This window comes from Ochotona princeps, chromosome 6 (genome assembly GCF_030435755.1).
Source record: "Ochotona princeps isolate mOchPri1 chromosome 6, mOchPri1.hap1, whole genome shotgun sequence".
Taxonomy (NCBI): Eukaryota; Metazoa; Chordata; class Mammalia; order Lagomorpha; family Ochotonidae; genus Ochotona; species Ochotona princeps.
The window spans coordinates 16,165,104-16,186,606 of NC_080837.1; the positions used below are offsets into that span (position 1 = coordinate 16,165,104).

The following is a 21,503-nucleotide window of genomic DNA, read 5'->3' on the forward strand; positions in this document are numbered from 1 at the left end:
CCGAGTCCTCCCTGGCCCGCGGGCACACGTTCGCGTGAGCCCAGCGAGCGTCCAGGTTTTATTTATTTATTTTTGCAGTCTTTATTCGCAGGGGAGGGGGGGGGGCTAAAGAGAAGAGGGAGGAGACTGATTTTTGATGACCACCATTCCTTTGGAAGTTTATCGCTTTCTGGAGGGGAGGAGAAAATTAAAAAAAAAAAAAAAAAAGGCTTGTGATCTAAAATTGGGTCGTAGCAACAGCTTTTCATAATCATGGTTTTTAAATGACAGATGTGCTGGGAGATTTTTGTTGTTCTTCCAGTGTGGTTTCTAACTCCAACGTAATGTTGTGCCTGGGAGCCTCAGAGAGAGGTTTTGTCTTCTAGGACAGTTATTTCTTGTTGGCAACAGCGAGACAGGCATCGGTCAACAGGCATGTGTTTATTTGAGGAGAAAACGCGTGTCAACCAGCTGGAGACCCGTGAGGGTTGAAATTGTGTTACTCCGTGAATATGCTATTCTTGAACATGTATTACATACGTTAGTGAAGAGAATAGCCCAAGTGTAAAAGAACCAATCGTGCTGGATGACGGGCAGTTATTGGGCGTGGATACAGGTTCATTCTGTTTTCTGCTTACCCCATCCACCTCTTCTCCTCGAGGGAAGGAGGCGGAGACAGCTGTAAACAGTGTAGCCCAGGTTACCCTCATCTATTGAAATACATTTGAGATTATTGAAAGAGGAGTCGCTAGAGACCCACAATCTGTGTAATAAGTCAGGACTCTGGGACAAGTTATTCTGTGTATCTTTACAGTAGTAGTCCTGGAATTCAGGTCCTGAAAACTAAAGTGTATAGAATTTCTGAGCTGCTTGAACCCTGTTTGAACCTAGAATAATGGTAAGCTTGTATTTGTTTCTTCTATGGGAATTTTGATTTGGGTAGAAGCGAACATTTTGGAAAGCTTTACTTCATTTTCATGATTTCGCTTTGAACCACAGTTCTCAGTGAGAGTGGCATCAACAATGCATGTCAACTATATCACATAATCTTCTTGAATGTGTACACACAGACTGTGATATTAGTAAACATGTGCTTGTTGGGAATGTTAATTGTTGATCTTGACCCCAGCCAGTATTTGAGAACAAATGTGAGCCAATTTTGGCTGGAACTTTAAACTGGCATCCACAAATTTACATTTTTGAAAACTGATGAAGCAGTGTGACTTTTCTGTTTGTGCAGAAGTGCTAGTAGTCTGATGCTGATTTATTTTGAACTTTTCCACATGAACTACCACCGGTTTAAATAGTTATTGATTCTTAAGTTCCTGAAACTGTTGTCCTGCTTTGAGCAACTTGAATTATATTTGGTATAATGGGAAGGTTAAAAGAAGGGGACAGAGTACATGACATTTATTATTCATTCAAAAAATAATAAAAATGGCCAAGTGGTAGACAAAAACCTTACTGTATTCCCGTTGAGTGATTCTGCTTACATGATCTTTTGTTCTCAGGGTTTCTCTAAGCATTCCACTTACAATGGAAACCTAATTTAGGCAGTGATACAGATTGAGACATTTGGCATATTGTAAATCTTTTTTCTATCCTTTTGAAAGTGATGGTACATTATGGTGAATGGAAAACAAAAGTGGCTTTACCAGGAAAATTGACTCACTGTTCTTGCCTACTTGGTTGTCAGGAACCTGTTTTTGTGGGACTTTCCTTCTTCCTACCAGAGGTAGAAAAAGAAAGCAAAGTTTGTGATTTAAAAAAAAATTATTTGAGAAGATAGCTAGAGGGAGAGAGAGAGATTAAACTTCCATCTGCTAGTCCATTCCCCACTTGCCAGCAATGGCTGGGACTGGGCAGTGCCAAAGCTGGGAACCAGGAACTCAAACCAAGTCTCTAGTGGGAGGCAGGAACACAGCCCCTTCTGCCATCACTGTTGCTTCCCAGAGTTTGCATTAGCAGCAAGCTGGAATGAAGCCAAGCCAGAAATCAAACCAAGGCACTCCGATTCAGGCATCTTAACTGATGTCTTTGCCATGAAGCTAAATGCCTGCCGCTGTTTGCTTTTTGTTAATGCCCTAGATTGATTGATAGTTTATTGTTGAGTAGAATTTGAGGGGGAGTTGGGAGAATCAAGCATTCCACACTGTATGACACAGAGTCAGAGTTACCACTTTGAATTCTCAGAGAGAAGTATAGAACTTTACATTTAAGAAGCAGTTAACTTGAAAAAAAAAGTAGTTAACTTGGGTGGTGTGCTATTATAGAGAGAAAAATTTTAAGTAAAAATGTGCTGTTATGTGGGACTCTTTGTGGGGGATGTTGCTATTAAAAAACTGTGTTTTAAAAAAAATTTACTGACAGGAGAAAGTATAATATAATATTGATTAAAATCTCAGAAAATAAAGAAGTAGATACCGGGTTCTTATTTGTAGCATGTTATTTGTAAATGGCAAAAATTGAATAGGAAATAAAATATTAATAGGTTCTCAGGATCATCACAGGATAATGGGTGATTTTCATATGATGCTTAGTTTTTTCTTCCCTTCTCAACTATTGCTACTTTTGTAATTACAAAAATGAAATAAAATATTTTCAAGGATCATATGAAAAAAATCCTGAAAAATTCCATATAAATCTAATAGAAAAGCAATCTTATATATGATTCATTGTCAGCAAAATTGAGTCACATATGGTATTTATTTAAAATATGCAACAATGGAAACAACAGGTAATATAGGTGAAGACATTCTCTTAATTAGTAACACCAACCTTATAACAGTTATGTGGCTGTTTCATATGAATTCACATTGTTTTTCTCCAACTTCTCTTTTCTATACTGAAGCTGTTCTGGGGGCCAAACGACTAAGCTGCCTCTTGCCATGCAGGCATCTCTCCTCTGCTTCCTAATCTAGCTCCTTGCTAATGCACCAAAGAAGGCAGCGGAAGATGGCCCAAGTTCTGGGACCCTGCCATCCATGTGAGGAAACAGGATGGAGTTTCTGGTTCCACGCTCCAGCCCTGACTGCTGTAGTTGTTTGGGGAGTGAACCAGCAAATAGAAACATTTCAGTCTCTCTCTCTCTCTGTCTCTCTCTCTGACTTTTCTTCTCTCTGCTGTTCCACTTATCAATAAATAAATACATGGACTTTAAGAAAAGAGCCTGTTTTGATAGGACTTTAAGAAAAGATCTTGTCAATGGACTTCTCCAGTCTTTTCCTTATAACTTCATCTGTCAGTGGCCATTGAATGTTTATGAGGTACCAGGTGTTTTACTAGTTAATAAGGATAAAGAGGTAAACTAAACATGACTTCTGTCCTCAAACTCTGAGAATACTTTTATTTTATTTTTGGGACTATCAGCACACGTATATTCTGCTTTTTCTGTTTCAATACTATTAGCCTGCCACCTCAGGCAGTATCTTCCTTGTGCTCACACCCTTTCCTAACATTCTTAATGGGAAAATAAGTTCTAAGTTCCAGACAGTTTGCAAAAAAATTGTTGGATCAGTACTTATTTGTAGCTAGGGGAACCTTACATTCAAGAGACCTGCATATATATTCATCTATGGTTGTTACAGTTATTTTTTAAATATCTTACACTGTCTTGGTTCCCTTTTTACTTCTATCTACTTAAAATCACAAACAAGTAGTAAGCAAGAGAGAAAAGTGCACTTTCTATATATTTGTTAAAGTATATATGCATGTACAAACTCATGCAGTTTGGGTTTTTATGTATTGATTTTCACTTGAACAAAAGTAATAAATCAGAGACAGAGCTAGTAAAAAAAAAGTAATAAATCAGAGACACATGCTAGTTCAGTCCCCAAATGCCTGCAACTTGCTGGGCTGGGCTGGGCTGAAGCCAGAAGCCAGGAACCTAATCTGAGTCTCCCATATCCTCGAGCTATCATCTGCTGGCTTCCAGGTGCCCATTAGCCAAAGCTGAAATAGAAGCAGAGAAACTTGGACAGGAAGGTACTTCTGAATGGGATGCAGGTGCCAAACACTGCTAGTCACACAGTTTAGCTGTTTTTATTTTCAAAAATACCAGAAACATGAAGATTCTAAATTTCTTGTAATTCTGTTTTGTAGATGAGACATTTGTAAATATTTGCTTTAGTATTTATTCACTGATTTCAAAGGCATAGTGACACGGGGAGAGAGAGGAAGAGACAGATCTTCATTTGGTTCACTCCCCAAATGGCTGCAAAAATTAATGTCATCATTTTTGCACAGTCCAAATGGTGTGCACTGACATTTCATTTTTGCCCTACTTTTATTTCTCTTCATCTTGTTTATTAGTATTTTTGGATTATTCTGTAGTGGTTTACCTGTACCTATAATATTATTTGAAAGGCAGAGTGACCAGGAATTTGGGCTGGGCGGGTGGGGAGGCGGTGAAGAGAGACAGACAGATACCTTCTGTCTGCTGAGCTCCTTCCAGGTCTCCACATGAGTGCTGGTGTCCACAGACTCAGTCCATTTCTGTTGCTTTCCCAGGTACATTAACAGGAAGCTGGATGGGAAGTAGAGCAACTGGTACCCAAACCAGTACCCCTATGAGATCTGGTGTTACGGGCAACAGTTTAAATGTTACGCCACAACTTTGGTCCCTAACTATCTTTGTGTTTTATACAGTTTTTTTAAAAGATTTTCGAGATAGTTAACTGACATTATGTGAGCTTTTTTTTTTTGACATTTCTAGATGTATTGAACGATGACAATATGTACCCAAGTTGTAATTTTGCAGTATAGTATGTTGTTAATAATAAACTTTAAAAAAGATTTATTTATTTTTATTAAAAAGGCAGATTTTACAGAGAGAAGGAAAGATAGAGAAGGTCTTCGTCTGCTGCTTCACTCCGCAGACGACCACAGTGACCAATGCTAAGCTGATTAGAAACTGGGAGTCAGGAGTTTACTCTGGGTCTCCCACATGGGTGCAGTGTCCTAAGGACCATTCTCTGCTGCTTTCCCAGGCCACAAGTAGGGAACTGGATGGGAAGTATAGCAGTCAGGATACAAACAGACACCTAAATGGGTTGCCAGTGCCAGAGGATGGAGAATTAACCTGCGGTGCTGCCACACCAGCCCAGTAGTGAACTTTTCAGTGGACTTTCTTAAAATATGTATAGTTACATTCTTCTTCTGAGACTCAGGAAATACTTCAGTAGTGTCTTCAGCTATATTTGCCTAAAACTACTTTAAACTTTGTGGACTTCAAGAGCCAGATGAACTTTGTGTGAACACAGATTAGTGCCACAATTTTGCTTTAGTCCAAAATTTGAGTGACTTCCTACTTAGAGCAGAGTCTTCTGCTTCCTGCTGAAAGCAGTAATTTCCCCATTTATTACTAGATAAACTTTTTCTTAATAATCTAGATGTAAAGAAAAGTTACAGAAAGTTAGCATATATGTAGAACTCAGTTTTCCATATTTAAAAATTACTTAAAATGTAAAGAGAGATGCACTCTAATCTGTTGGTTCATTTGCCAAGTGAGAGAGACAGAAACAGAGATGGAGAGAGAGAAACTCCCATTATTTGCTTCACTTCCCAAAGGCCTGTAACAGCCTTAGGCCAAGCTGAGAGGTTAATCTAGGCCTCCCATGTGAATGGCAGGGAACCATTTACTTGAGCCATTACTTGGTGTTTCCCAAGGAGGCATTAGATCAAGACGCTTTAGTGTGCAGCAAGAGTGCCTTTGGGGTGGGCACGGTAGGGAGGAGCGGAGAAAAAAAGACAAAAAGAGTGCCCTCACCACTAGGGCCAAATGCCCACGTCTACCCTGTTGTTAATATCTGATATTTCTATGTTACACTTGTCACAATTAAGGAACCTTCATGAGTATATTACTATTAACTGAAGTCTATACTTCATTTGAATTTTGCTGTTTTGTTTGATTTAATGTTGTTTTTGTTTCCAGTATCTCGTTCAGAATACCAAAGTACATTTAGTTGCAGTGTCTCCTTAGGTACCTTGGGCTGTGACAGTGTCTTGGGCTACCTTATTTTTGATGACTTTTGATTTTGAAGTGTACTAGTCAGGAATTTTGTAGAAAATCTCTTTTGTAAGTCTGGGGGAAGGTGACCTAGCAAGGGTAAATACTAACAATATGACTCAATTTTGATAACTTGTCTGTGATAGTGATTTCTAGATTTCTCTGTGGAGAGGCTGTCCCACACTTTACTTTTTGGAAAGCAGTTACTAAGTGCACATCACCGTCAGTAGAGAACTCTGCCTTATCTGGGGGAAGAAACTGAAATGCTTTAGTAAAGGGAGATCTTTTTTCTTTCTCCCATATATTCACTTATTCAGATGATTTATTTACATCAAGGTAGATTCAAATATTTATTTTATGCTATCAGTCATTATCCTATACTACTTAATTTTGTTGCTTATTTTGTTCTCTTTTGGATTGGCCCCAGTGGGATAGACCATATCCCACTGTTTGCTTTCTTGAGTGCTTCCTTACTTTCTGGATCCACAAGATACTCCAGTCTCAGCTTTTATATTTCCTGCCCAACCCTGGAGCAGTCACTTCTCCCAGGATTCCTGGTTCCTTTTATTGGAAGATAAATTCTGGGCATAAGATGTGTTCTTTGCTATTGGGATAACATTGCTTTTAGGCAATATCAGTGTATAGACTTAGAACAAAATGTATATGAACTCATGAATACAAGCATATAGCTACTTTGTGTTTTTTTATTAAGTTAAATATGAATTCATACTGATATTGTTGACTAATTTGGTTGTACATGGTCCATTCTAGCTTTACTCCTTGCTTATCTGTAACTGCTGTGGAGTAACTGGGTCTAGGTTCTTGTCTCAGTTGCAAGAAAAGAATTCAGGCATGAGACATAGGTGAAGGGCAGCTGAGAAACAAGATTTATTTATGTGCAAAGTGAAAGTATATACTAAGAAGTAGTCTAGCCATGCTCAAGGTAGAGCTGTACTCCACGAGGTTCAACTGTATCACTTTATGTGAACAGCAGATGTGGTGGGTGGTGTCTGGAGGAGGAGTTAATCGAATACTCAAATGAATGGACCTTAATTGGATATTAAAAGAAACAGGGTTTGGTGTGGGGCTTGAATACTGCTCATTTCCCTTTTTGGGAAAACCTCGAAGTGTCATGGTGTCAGGTGTGTGATGGAAGTAGATATGTCAGACATGGTAAGTTTATCAAGATAACCTTTTAAAAAACTAAAGGTCATTGTGGTAGTGCTTCTGGAAGCCATATTGGTTATTTATGACTGGCACTAGTTAGGAGTGACCATTGTTAGGACCTATGGGTTTTGTGCTGTATGGAAGTGATGGGTGTGTGTGTGTGTGTGTGTGTATGTGTGTGTGTGTGTGTGTGGTTTAGGTGGTGACGATGGGGCTGCAGGTCAGGTCAGACTACCTTTGTCATACCCTGTCTCTAAAAATGAGAAACTTGTCTCTCACAATCTGACAACCATTTACCTGTATGTTATACATATGCTAGAACTTTAGACTTATTTATTTGAAAGAACTACAGAGAGATCTTCCATCGGTTTGATTTGCTCCCCAGATGGCGGCAATGACCAAGGTTAAGTCAGGCTGGAGTTAGGAGCTTTATCCAGGTCTCCCACGTGGATGACAGGGGCCCAAATAATTGGACCATCCAATGCTGGTTTTTCTAGGGCATTATCAGGGAGCTGGATTAAGAAGTGGAGCAGCTGGGACACAAACCGGTGCTTATATGGGATGTCAGCATCACGGGTAATGGCTTTACGTGCTATGCCAGCACACTGTCCCCAAGCCTACATTTTTAATCACTTTGGTATATTATCAGTGTATTATTTCAAAATAAACAAGATCAAACAGCAGTGAGAGTTATGAAGGAAGTAAAATAGGGTGATCTGAGAGGATCCTCAAGGTACATGTTAGGGAAGCTCTCTTTTAGAAAATGACACTTGGCAGACAAGAAAGAGCTGGCAGTGGTGATGAGCTGAGGAAGGAGTGAGTTTGAGAAAACATTAAGTGTAGAGTGTTACAATGTAGCCGATCTTGGATTGTTTGAGAATAGGTGGGTGAATAATCATTGTGGCTAAGTGTGGTAAGCAGGAGTGAAAATGGTCCATTAAGTCCTCTGGGACTCAGATATGTAATTCCCTGTAACACATCACGTCACCCTTAATTTTGCAGATCAGAAAACTCATATTCTGCATTGTCTTAAAATTATCTTTTTTTCAGCTTTTTATCCCATTGTAGTCAAAATTCTGCTAATTCCTCTCACTAAGCTTGCTCTTGCTTGCTAAAATGGTCAGCGACAGTAATCCTGTTGGTCACTTTCTCCGGAGACTGCTCCTGGGCTCCCATTATGTCCTTTGTGTGCAACCAGGAGCTTCTCAGTTCATGGATCATTTCCTTTGAGGATTTACCTGTCGCATAAGGAGGAGTATTTCCGGAGTTAGCCACCTGTTCTCCTCAGCCTTTGCATTTTTCCTAAGTTATAGTTATCCCTGTAGGTTCAGTTATCAGGTATCTGCCAGTTACTCCCCAGGTTGTTTTTCCAGCCATCAGTATCTTCCCAAAGTATCAGATTGCCTTACCTAACTGCTGACTTATCTTCATCACTCAGATGCCTGTCCGGAGTGAATTTGTTTACCTACTTAAGGCTTTTTTTCCCCCTCACCACTTTGATATTTCAGATGCATCATGGACCACTGTTGTCTTCATCATCCTAGGAAGAAATGTAGGAATCACTTAGGATGCCTCCCTCTTTCCTCATAACCATTCATTTACTGCTTTCTGCTAGACTTGTCTGCTAAATATTCTTAGGCCCAATCGTTTCCCCACCATCCTTATTTCAACTGTTGTCACTATTAGAAACTTTCCTTACCTTCTCACAGGGTTTCCTGTCCTCAGTTTTGTCTCCTTGAGATCTACCTTCTCAGAATTACTAAAATGATATTTCTACGTAATTCCAAAAATTTCTTAATTCCTCATTGTCAACCAGATGAAGTCTGAACTCCTTACCATGTCATTAAAACTCCATATAGGATAAGCATGTTAAACATGCATCTTGTTACCATAACACTTGCCTCCAAAAGAAATATTGAAAAGACCCAAACTATCTCCAGAAGACATTTAGACTAATGGTTAAGATGTCTGTTCCGTTTCTGAGATCTGAGGTTTGGTTCCCAGCTCCAATGCATCCTGGGAGGAAGCAGAGGATGGTTTTCTAGTATTTGGTTTCCTACTATGCACATCGAAGACCCAGACTGTGTTTTGGATTCTTGCCTTTAGCATGGCCTTTCTTGGGAAATTCAAGCATTTGGGGAATGAACCAGTGGATAGAAGATCTTTCTCTCTGTCTCTCTCTCCTTCCCTCCCTTCCCTTCTTTCTACCTGTCTCCCTCTGTATTTCTATGTATTTCTTTTAGAAATGTATTCTATATACTTCTTTCTCTGTGCCACTTTGCTTCTCAGATCACATTAGCAGGGAACTGGATCAGAAATGGAGCAGATGGGACTGGAAATGGCCACCCATATGGCATGCAAGCAGCATGATGCAAGAAATACAAACAACAGCATAATCTGTTGTGCCACAATGCCAGCCCCATGTAACAGATACTTTGATATTCCTGCTTAACCCTGTCTTTTTGAGATTTGTTGAACCAGATTTCTCTTCTTGCAAGTAAAAGAAACCAATTTGGCATAACTTAGTTAAGAAAGGAATTATTGACACACACATTGGGAGTTTCACAGTGTCTGATGGATGGTCCTGCTTCACAAAGAGGAGCAGAGTCAGGGACTGTAACTCAGCAGTAACCCAGGCAGCTGGCGTTGGTTGGTTGATTTTACTACAGTTGGGCATCAACATGTCTGCTTCTCCCTACTTGCTCACTTCATTTTTCCCCTCCCTGGTTGGATATATCTTTTACATTCATGTATTTGCTCATAGTTCTGCAATCCTGTCCTAACCCCATGGGAGAAGATTCAACTTGACATAAGTATCTGTCTGATGGAAATCAGGGTTTTATAGAACATAATTTCCAGGCCCAATTTTGGCAGGAGTGGGTCCTGAACAAAGAGCTCTCAGAGTACAGGTATGTGAGCCAAATAGGTATTCTAAGTGGTGGGGATTACAAGGGCTATTAAATCATGATATGTAAACTTAATGTTCTATGAATAAAAATTTTTCAGTGACTTTATATAGAAGTAGAGCACTTAAGTCATGCCATCCTCAGTCTTTAAATGATTATTGTGAAAGGTGTAAAAGAATATCCTTTTCATGTTAAAGCCAGTGGGGATACTGTTTTATCTTTTGCACATAGAACTTGAAGGCTGACTTATTTTATGAACACATATGTTGGCATATACCTTTAACCTTATGATAATGTCATTATTAACAAGTTATGCCTGTTCTCAATTAGCAAATATTTGGTGACTGCCTATTCTGCCAAGGACTGTGCTAAAACAGGTGTTTTCAGAGATGCAGATCTAATATTGCTTATTCTCAAAGAATTAATCAAAGAAGTGGTTAATCTGACAACCATGAGATGTGACAGCTTTCACCTCCTTGCCATAACCTTGGCCCAAATCTGACAATCATAGAGGAATGTGCAGTATACTCTTAAAACCTAAGGAGGGCCTGGTGGCGTGGCCTAGTGGCTAAGGTCCTTGCCTTGAATGCGCCGGGATCCCATATGGTAACCGGTTCTAATCCCGGCAGCTCCACTTCCACTCTTATCTCTCCTCCTCTCTGTATATCTCACTTTGTAATAAAAACAAAATAAATCTTAAAAAAAAAAACATAAGGAAATGAGAGTCTCTTATGGGGAAAGGGTAAAAAAGGCTTCAAAGCAGGAGCTGGCCATTTGAATAAGTGTTTTGGTAGGAGGAACTGAATTTGCAAAGATAATATGGAGTTGATTAAGGAGATTACTGTTAAGTAGGTTAGTATAGCTGAAGTGAATTTTACATCATTAAACTGAAACTGAAATTAGAACTTTTCATTCCTATTCACATGGTGATAAGCCCTACCTTTTTCAAAAGGCATTTGTAGATTTTAGAATTGGCAAATAATTTTATTTTATAACTTTGATGTTATTTTTGAGAATGAGACACCATTGATCATTTGCTTTAGAATCATTAGATTCCTTTCTTGAATTTTTCTAATAGTGATTGGCTCAGTGGTTTGTTAGTTTCCTTTTGTGATCTTTTCCTCCATGTAGTGGATGACTGAAAATGGTAGTTCTTACAGAACTTTTGAATAGCACAGTTTTTGATAAGTGTAAACAGGGAAAGGGATACATAGTATAAGCCTAATTTTAGATGATAAATCTTGAACAGTTGAAAACAATATTGAGATTTTATAATTTTACAGAAAAGAGTATGTCTGTGTTACTTTATAAAATATTACTTCACAGCAGTTCCTCTCTCCCCCTCAAAGAGAATGGTGTACTGCTAGGCCAAAGCCCATGTTTGGCAGTTGGCAGGATGCGTTTTGCTTCACTACTCCAACCAGCTGATTAACACCTTTACTTCCCTTTTCAATTCTTTTATCCACTCATTCATGATTCCTACTCCACCCCTTCACAAATAACCAAGCAACCCCCACCTGCCCTAAACCCCAATGGATGTTCTGAAAAACAGCTGAAGTGAAGAAGGGGCCAGGGAACCTGTGATCACCTCTGTGCGGCTCAGGTGATGGTGGTGAGCAGTGTGTGTGTTTAAAGTATGAGGTTCATTTGCATATAGCAAGCTTAAAAACATCACTGGTGTCATCAGAATTGTGACTGTTTCTGCCCTTTCACAAGGCCTCAAAGTAGCCTTTTCTTACTTTTTCATTCACAGACAGGGAACCATTTTCTGCTGAGGACCAAATGGATATTTACAACACTATTCCCAGATAATATAGACTCAGCAACTTAAAAATTAGCCTGCTATAGATTTATTAAATGTTGAATCCTGCCTGCACTTTCCCTGGCAGAACCAGACCATATGATTTCTCATGCCCTTTATGGATCCTGGACTGGATGTTTCCTATCTTATTAACCCTTCGAATATGTAGCCCTCAGCTTTATGGAAGTGTATGGATACAGAATTTTCTTTTAAAAGTTTATTATTTTTGTTTGAAAGGTAGAGCATAGAGAGAAGGAGAGAGAGAGAGAGAGAGAGAGAGAGAGAGAGAGAGAGAGAGAGAGATCTTCCATCTGCTGGTTCATTCCACAAAAGGCTGCAACTATCAGAGTTGGGTCAGGCTAAAGCCATGAGGCAGAAATTCCATCCAGGTTTCCCACTGTTACCTCATGGGGTGCAGTAGCAGGAAGCTGGAATCAGAAGCAGAGCTAGGACTCAGAACCAAGCATTCCGTTATGGGATGTGGAAGTCCTAGTTGATATCTTAACCACTATGCCACATGCCTGTATCCAAAGAAGTGTTTTATACTTGATCTAAACAAAAAGGCCAAGAAGTGACCCAAAGCAATATTTTAGAGAGCACAGTTAGGTACTCTTATGCCAAAAAAGTTATTTTCTTTTAGTTTTTATTTTTAACTGATAAATAAAAATAGTACATTAATGAGATATTTTGTGGTACGTCAGCACATGTTTATCTTATATAATTTAATTTATTTCCAAGTCATCTTATCCATAAAATTATAAAGTATTAGACCTGGTGCGATAGCTGAGTGGCTAAATCCTTGCCTTAGAAGCTCCAGGTTCCCATATGGGTGCCAGTTCATGACCCATCTGCTTCACTTTTATCCAGCTACCTACTTGTGGCCTGAGAAAGCAATAGAGAATGGCCCAAAGCCAGGGCTCCAGGCTCCTGGCTTCAGATGGGCTCAGCTCTGGCTGTTGCAGTGGTTAGGGAGTGAAGCAGTGGTTTTTCTGTTTGTCTCTTCTGCTGTCTGTTAATCTGCCTTTCTAATAAAAATAAATAAATCTTAAATATATATTTAAGATGTTATAAAATATATATAATATATAATTATAATTATATATAAATTATGATTTATATATATAAATTCTTATAACCACTTTGAAAAATTATTTGGTGTTAATCTACCAAAGTTACATATACATCTACTGCATATACTAGCAATTTAATTATGAGGTATTTTGTACAGATACACTTGTATTCAAAGTAAATGAATACTAATTTACCCATAAATTTGTGGTTATTTAAAATACTCTAACATTGGAAACAAGCTAAATGTCCATTATCAATTGAATATAGTACAATACATAAAGAAAGCTAGAAGAAAAGGGTGTGTGTTGTATACATCTCCAGGGTTCCATTTTATACAAAGTACACCAATAGCTAAAGAAGTATAGTATTAGAATTTAAGATATTGATTGTTTAGAAAGATTTTTATTTATTGTAATTGGAAAGTCAGATATTACAGAGAGGAGGAGAGACAGAGAGAAAGCCCTTCTGTCTGCTGATGCACTCCCCAGTGGCCACAACAGCTGGAGCTGAACTGATTCAAAGCCGGGTTTCCAGAGCCTCTTCGGGTCACCCACACAGGTACAGGGTCCCAAGGCTTTGGGCCATTCTTAGCTGGTTTCCCAGGCCACAAGCAGGGAGCTGGTTGGGAAGCAGGGCTGCTGGGATATGAACCGGGGTCCTTATGGGATTCCAGTGTGTGCAAGGCGAGGACTTCAGCTGCTGCACTACTGCGCTGGGTCCAGACATTCATTTTCTTTGGGATGGTTAGAGAGGGCTTACTAGTAATGTCTCAATTATTGACCGGGAGGTATTTATAATGAGTGATATGTTCATTTTGTAATAAAAGTGGTAATTTAATGTAATGCATGTTATACTTTAATTAAAAACTAAAAAAAACCAAAAAATAGACTTGTGCGTGTATTATCTTGTGAATATGGCTGAGCAACCCCTCTGCAGTTGTGTGCAAAGTGCCAATTAAATATCTGTAAGCGTGTTTTAGGGCAGGGAAGTTTTGTAGCATTAATCAGATCTTCAGAAAGATTACTGACTCAGAAGAGGTTAAGAGCCTACATCACCCAAGTCTGCGTATTCAGTGGAGTAATAAATTCAAACGTCTGTTGTGTATAGCTTGTTTTTGCAGTGATATAAATCCTGGCCCTCTGTGTTTTAGATCCCACCCTCTGAGACCTTTTGAGGCTTTTGCTTTCATCAGCACTGTTCATCCTTATTCTCTCTGTTGGATGTTTGCCAGGCATATCTCCCTTAATTCTCCCTTAATTTAAAAACCCCTCTTTATTTTGTGCCTTTCTCCCCATTACCATTCTATTTCTCCCCCTTCAAATCAAAAGTCCAAGGGCTTATTTTTACTTTCTCACCTCCTGTGGTTGCCCGAGTTTATTCCAGTTGGGCTTTCCTCTATCCTAGCACTTTACTGAAGTGTTTTTTTCTCAGGGTCACATTGTTTTGAGCTGAAAGTAGTGATTAAAGTAGGATAAGAATATCCCAGGTATAATTACCTTAATCATAATTATCTTTTAAGAAGATTTATTGTTTAGTTACTTGAAAGACAAAATGACACAGACCATTGTCTGTTGGTTCATATGCTAAATGCCCAGAACGACTAGAACTGGGCCAGAATTCCAGAAGCCTGGAATCCCTTCTGGATCCCATGTAGGTGGCAGACACCCATGTATTTGGGTCATTACCCACAGCCTTTCCAGGTTCCTTAAGCAAGAAACTGGATGGGAAGTAGAGGGGCCAGGGCTTGAATAAGCACTCCAATAAGGATTATGGAAATTCTAAGTGATCACTTAACCCCTGTACCACAAATATCTGCCCCATTAATTACAATTTCTCATGACATTTTTGTCACTGCCTGTGTAGAAGTTTAATTATTTTTATCTCTCATCTTCCCTCTCATTCCCTTTCCCCTCATAAGTATTTTAAATTTTTATAAATCCAGTTTTGCTGTAAACTCCTTTTTTTGAACTGCTTTCAGTCAATACTAGATTAAGAAATTGCTATTTTACATCTATTTCATTGCTTCTGGCTATTTTCTGGTATCAATCAAGATATTCACCACATTTTGAAATTAGTCCTTTAGATATGAATACATTTCTTTGTTGGTTTTTTCACTTAGCACATGCGTTTGCCACATATTGTTCACCAGGCACTGTCCTAGTTACTGGTTTTAGAGCAGTGATTATAACAGCAAAGTTCTACCATAGAACTTACAATTTTGGTGAGTGAGAGAATAGATGAAATAAACATAAATGTATACTGTCTTAAGTAGTGAAAAATGCTATGGTGAGAAAATTAAAACAGGAAAGGAGAGAATGTGCCATAAACATCCATGTGTAAGATTTTGTTTGAACATACATTTTTTACTCATTTGTTTAAATATGAAGAAGTGCTGTTGCTGGAATAAATAGTAAGAGTGTGTTATATGTAATTTTGTGAAAAACTACCAATCTGTTTCCTCACTGCTACTTTTACTCCTAAAAAAGTTTTGTTCTTAGAGACCACAAATCCTTGAGATTATTAGCTGCCTTACCTTATGAAATATACAGGCCAAATCCCGAGGTCAAAATTTTACTTTTTCCTGGTGAATTTATGGAGTTTGAGTATGTGTTTGGAATAAGCAGTGGCTTTAAGCCTTTAGGAGATTTTCCAGAGAAATGATCTGATCATTAGCTGTGTAAGTAAGGTTGTGAAGTGGATATTTTGAATCTCAGTGGTGAGTTATGATGGTGATATAGGTTTGAGAGTAATCAGTTTTTAGTGAGATTCATAAGTTTTCTTGGAACTAAGAAGAAAGGAAGATTTCATGGATGGTTTGATTGCTGAATATTGATTAAGAGAGTCAAAGAAGACAGACCTTGTCTAAGGCTGATTGACTACCAGGATGTATCCTTGAAACCTCAGTGAGCTGATGTGCCCATTCACATCTGTTCTGAAGCCTTGTTTCAAGCTGATGTGCAGTAGTTTCATGGTGTAGTCACAGGAGATCTGGGATAAGGAGTTTCTGTCCCTGCTCTGTTGCTGATAAATTGTGCTACTTTGGGCAAATCAAAATTAGCCTTCCTAAGCCCGGCATGGTGACCTAGCAGCTAAAGTCCTCGCCTTGAACGCACCGGGATTCCATATGGGCACCAGTTCTAATCCCGGTGGCCCCGCTTCCCATCCAGCTCCCTGCCTGTGGCCTGGGAAAGCAGTCGAGGATGGCCCAAGGCCTTCGGACCCTGCACCCGCGTGGGAGACCTGGAAGAGCTCCTGGCTCCTGGCTTCAGATTGGCACATTACCAGCCGCTCACTTGGGGAGTGAATCATTGGACAGAAGGTCTTTCTCTCTGTCTCTCCTCCTCTCTGTATATCTGCCTTTGCAATAAAAATAAATAAATCTTAAAAAAAATTAGCCTTCCTAGACTTTGATGTATTTATCAGTAAAATGATGAAATTGAACTAAAGATTTCTAAGGACTTTTTCTATGATAAATTTTTAGAACCTTTTATTATTTTTTTTTAAAGATACATTCATTTATTTGGAAAGTCAGAGTTAATTTTAGAGAAGGAAAGACATAGCGTGAGAGGTCCTCCTGCTGGTTCATTGTCCAGATGCCTGCAGTTGTCAGGGCTAGACCCAAGAGCTTCAGGCTGGTCTCCCGTGTGAGTTCCAGGGACTAAACACTTGTGTCGTCTTCCGCTGTTTTTCTGAGGCCTTTAACAGGGAGCTGGATGGAAGTGGAATAACCAGGACAAGAAATGGTACCCATGTGGGATGCTGCTGTCAGAGGTGTAATTTTACACACTGTGCCACAATGCCAGCTCCAAACTATATGAACCTTTAAAATATAGTTGTCACTGTAGTCTTAGGCTAAGAATTTGGTTTCTACAACAGTATTTTCCTGATATGATATTTATCAAAATAAGATTTTGAAATAACTATTTTTTAAAATTCATGGATTACTTTTCAGAAGAATTGTTCAAAATCACAATGCCATTAACAGTTTGTTTTTTAACAATTTGTTTTTTATAAACAATTTTTAAAAAATGTTTTAAAATTTTGAACGTCAGAGTTATACACATACACACATAGAAAGCTGTTCCATCTGCTGGTTTACCTTCAAGACAGCTGTGATAGCTAGGGCTGGGCCAGGCCAAACCCAGGAGCTAGAAGCCTCTTCTGAGTCTCCCTCGTGGATGTAGGGACCTGAGCACTGGGGCCATTCTCTGCTGCTTTTTCTGGACCATCAGCAAGAAGTTATATTGGAAGTGGAAAGTCTGGAAGACAAGCCAATGCCCATATGGGATGCAAGTGTCACCAGTGGTAGCCTTACCTGTTCTGCCTCAACATTGGCCCTCATTAACAGTTATGAAGTGTGCTTACTTCCCTACAACACTCTAGAATTGAGTTTAATTTTTTTGTTTGTTTGTTTGTGGGGCCAGCACTGGGATGCTGAGGTTAAGCTAGCAGCTATAGCTCTGGGATCCCATAAATTGGTGCCAGTTTGAGTCTTGGCTGTTCCACTTCTGATCCAGCTCCCTTCTAATTCACCCCCGGAAAGCAGCAGATAATGGCCCAAAAACTGGGCTTCTGCCACTGAAGTGGGAAGCCAGAATTACTTTCCTTGGTCTGGTCCAGCCTTGACTGTCAGGGTTATCTAGGGGGTGAACCAACAGATGGAAGATTTCTCATCCTCCCTCTGCCCCTGACTCCCTCACTGTAACTCGCTTTTCAAATAAATTACAAATTTTTTAACTTGTTAATTTAATGGATTTGATGTAAACCTCAAAGTTTTGTTTCTTTATTTATTTGCACCACTATTGGTCCTTCCAAGTTGTGTTATTGTTTGGATTTATTGGACATCCTTCCTTATAAAATACTTGGTTATATTCTTTGTTTAGTAGCTCCTCCAAACTAAGTGTTAATTAGAAGAATAACTAGATTCTTAAAGTTGTTTTCAAGTATTCATTAATTTCAAAGTCTTTTTCACTTTTTAAATATATTAATATTTGTTTCATGTAGCTATGAGCCCTTGTATTTGATGCATATATATTTATTATCGTCATCTCTTCTTACTGGATGGATTCCTTGATTATTATGTGGTGTCTTTCTTCTTCTCTTTTAATGTTTTTCACGTCAAAATCTATATTATCTGATATAAGAATGGCTACACCAGCTCATTTTTCCTTTCATTAGCCTGAAATACTTTTTCCCATTCTTTCACTTTCAGTTTCTGCTGATCTTTGTTGGTGAGATGTGTCTCCTGTAGGCAACAAATAGATGAGTTTTATTTTTTGATCTAGTCCATTAATCTATGATGTTTGTCTGATGAGTTTAAGACATTTACATTCAGGGTTAATATGAATAGGTGGTAATTTGGTCCTGTCATTTTTAGCAATGGGTTGTTCATTGATTTAGTCTTCTGTTGTCGTTTTACTGGGATGTTGTTTACATTTGCTTTTGATTTGAGTGGGTGGTATTCCTTTTCTCTGTCAAGAGAACATCTATAAGTATCTTTTGTAGGGCAGGTCTGGTAGAGGAAAAGTCTTTGAACTTTTCTTTGCTGTGGAAAAAAATTATTTTCAAAGATATACGAAAGCTTTGCTCTGTACATTATCCTGGGTTGGCCTCAGTTGCTGCAGCCTGTTCTGTCCCAGCCTACCCCCAGTTCCAACTCTTGCTAGTGGGTGTTGCTGCCTTACCCTGTCCCCACCCCCAGTTCTCATGCAAACGGATGGGTACAAATTTTTAATCCAGTATGGCCCACACCGTTCTGGCCTCCCCATAAGCCAGTTTGTGCTACAACTTGGCTTAGTGCTACCAGGTCCACCCTGCTAGCCAGCTCACATACCTGATGACAAGAGGAGCAGCCCTGTCTGATCTGGCCCAAACCGAGTCCAACTCACATGCTCACCACTGGGAGCCTACTAGGGGAGTTCCCCAAGTCTTCCCACCAGGTCTATTCTAAGACCTGACTCTCACACATGTCAGCAGGTGCCAGGGCTCTGCCCAGCACACTTCACCGCCAGGTCTCAGCCTTTGTGTGCTGAAGGATACTGCATCTTAGCCTACCGCACACCCAATTTTTAGGTGCATCTGTGGGTGCTGCAACTTGAACCAATCTGGCTTACTCTGAACCCCAGTTCCCATGAGTGTTGGTAAGCCCCATGATCATGCCTAGCTTGGCCATCACCACTCCCAACTCACACAAACCAGTGGATATTGCAGTTCCATAGGGATGAGCCCACAAATTCCCCACAGAATCTGCCCCCAAACCCTGTTCTCTTGCATGCCAGTTAGTGTTGTGGCCCAGCCTAAGGTGGCCCACCCATTGCCACAACACTGGCAGTTTCTGTGGCCTAATCCTCCACACTACCCCCAGCGCTAGCATTCTTGTGGGCCAGTGGGCTGTGATCAATGCCAGATAACCCAGCCTAGGTCTCCCACATGAGTATGTGTCCTAGTCTGCCCCAGATATTTCCTCTGGCTTCTGCTACTCCAAACCACCCACTCTTAGCCCCTTCATTTATCTGTAATTGCAGAGACCAGTCTGTGGAAGTACCCCCAGAAATCATTTCTCACCTGTGTTGTACTTCTTCAGCAATCCCCCTGACACACATCTCCAGATCCCTCTTCAGGAATACTTCACAACTACCACTTCCACAGTTGAGTCTGCATGGGGCTGGGAACCAGTCTTCTGGCAGCGCAGTGCACATTGGCCTGGGGTACCACCTGCCTGCCCAGGGTCTGCAGAGTCAACTTTTTCCAGATACAATGTTGTTACACTTTCTCATCTGTTGGTTCACTTCTCAAGTATCTGCAAAGGACAGAAATAATCCAGGCCAAAGCCAGGAGCCAATAATTCAAGCCAGGTCTCAGGTCTCCTACTAAGCTTTTTTTTTTTTTTTTTTTTTTTTTTTTAAGATTTATTTATTTTTATTGGAAAGTCAGATATACAGAGAGGAGGGGAGACAGAAAAGAAGATCTGCTGTCCACTGATTCACTCCCCAAGTGGCCACAGTGGCCAGCGCTGAGCCAATCCGAAACCAGGAGCCAGGTGCATCTTCTGGGTCTCCCACACGGGTGCAAGGTCCCAAGGCTTTGGACCATCATCGACTGCTTTCCCAGGCCACAAGCAGGGAGCTGGATGTAAAGTGGGGCTGCTGGGATATGAACCGGGGCACCATATGGGATCCCAGTGTGTGCAAAGTGAGGACTTCAGCTGCTAGGCTACTGTGCCGGGCCATCCTTAAGCATTTGATAAGTATTTCTGTACCTTCCTTGTGTTTGTAACTTCTGTGCACGTGAAGAGATGAAAAGACACAGACAAAAAGGTTCCTGCCATTGGGGTGGAACACAAGAGGTGTCTATATCAGTCCTCAGTTATTTCTACTCGGTTCCTATTTTCTCCAAACAGCTCTGTGTACTCAAGGAGATGCTAGCTACTTCAGCTGCAGATTTCAGGGCAAGTGACAGGGTTGTTCTTATACACAGTGAAAAGACCCCCTTTAATATTCTTATACACCTAGGAATCTTCTCAATAGTTCCGTAGTTTCTTATGATGGTAAGAAATTTTATCTCAGAACTAAGGAGACTGGCCTTCATTATGATTTTTTTTAAAGATTTATTTATTTTTATTACAAAGTCAGATATACAGAGAGAGGAGGAGAGACAGAGAGGAAGATCTTCCATCCGATGATTCACTCCCCAAGTGAGCTGCAACGGGCCAGTGCGCGCCGATCCAAAGCCAGGAACCTGGAACCTCTTCCGGGTCTCCCACGTGGGTGCAGGGGCCCAATGCATTGGGCCGTCCTCAACTGCTTTCCCAGGCCACAAGCAGGGAGCTGGATGGGAAGTGGAGCTGCCGGGATTAGAACCAGCGCCCATATGGGATCCCGGTGCATTCAAGGCGAGGACTTCAGCCGCTAGGCCATGCCGCCGGGCCTTTCATTAATGATTAATAGAGAATCACTCTCTGCCCTTTCTTTGTGTACGTGTGTGTGTGTGTGTATGTGTGTCTGTCTGTCTGTCTGTATATATCAGTTTGTATAATCATGTTCAAGGTAATACTCATAGCTGGGTAATTGTGACTTAAAAGCCTTTCCATACCATGCGTTTTCCACACCCTATGCAGATATGGTTTATGCTTCGATTTGTCTCTGTACGTATTTTATTATATAGGGTGTTGCTTCATAGGCTGTATGTACTTTATGCCACTCCACAGGGATATAGGGACAGTGGGATGGAGGAGTCAGTAGTGAAAAAATAGGTGCTTAGAAAATGGCAGTATCAGGAAGCTTTATGATGGAACTGTATATTTTCCTGATCTTGGTGATAGATGCAGGAAGTTTAGGCATATGTGATGAAACTTCATTGAAATACACACACACACACACACACACACACACACACACATACACACACAGAGGAATACAAGTAAAACTGGCGAAATCAGAATAAAACAGGTGAGCTTGAGCATTTGGTCCCACTTGGGATGCCTGCATCCCATATCATAGTGTGTGATTCAAATCCTGGCTACTCCATCCCCAACATTTTGTTAATGCACACCTGGGGAAGCAACAACATGTGG

General features: G+C 40.1%; 1 protein-coding gene across 9 annotated transcripts in view; it reads left to right on the forward strand.

The window, feature by feature from the left end:
• DENND4A (DENN domain containing 4A) overlaps window positions 1–21,503 on the forward strand; it is a 116,558-nt gene that overhangs the window by 8,313 nt on the left and 86,742 nt on the right. For 4 of the 9 annotated variants that reach the window (XM_004577966.3, XM_058665661.1, XM_058665662.1 and 1 more), the window contains exon 1: window positions 699–877. The exons of 3 other annotated variants lie outside the window; for them this stretch is intronic. The gene's annotated coding sequence lies outside the window, so the exon portion shown is untranslated. Of the gene's footprint in view, window positions 1–697; window positions 878–13,467; window positions 13,490–21,503 lie in introns of those variants that run through there. 2 more of the 9 variants (XM_058665660.1, XM_058665658.1) reach the window with 2 other exon arrangements.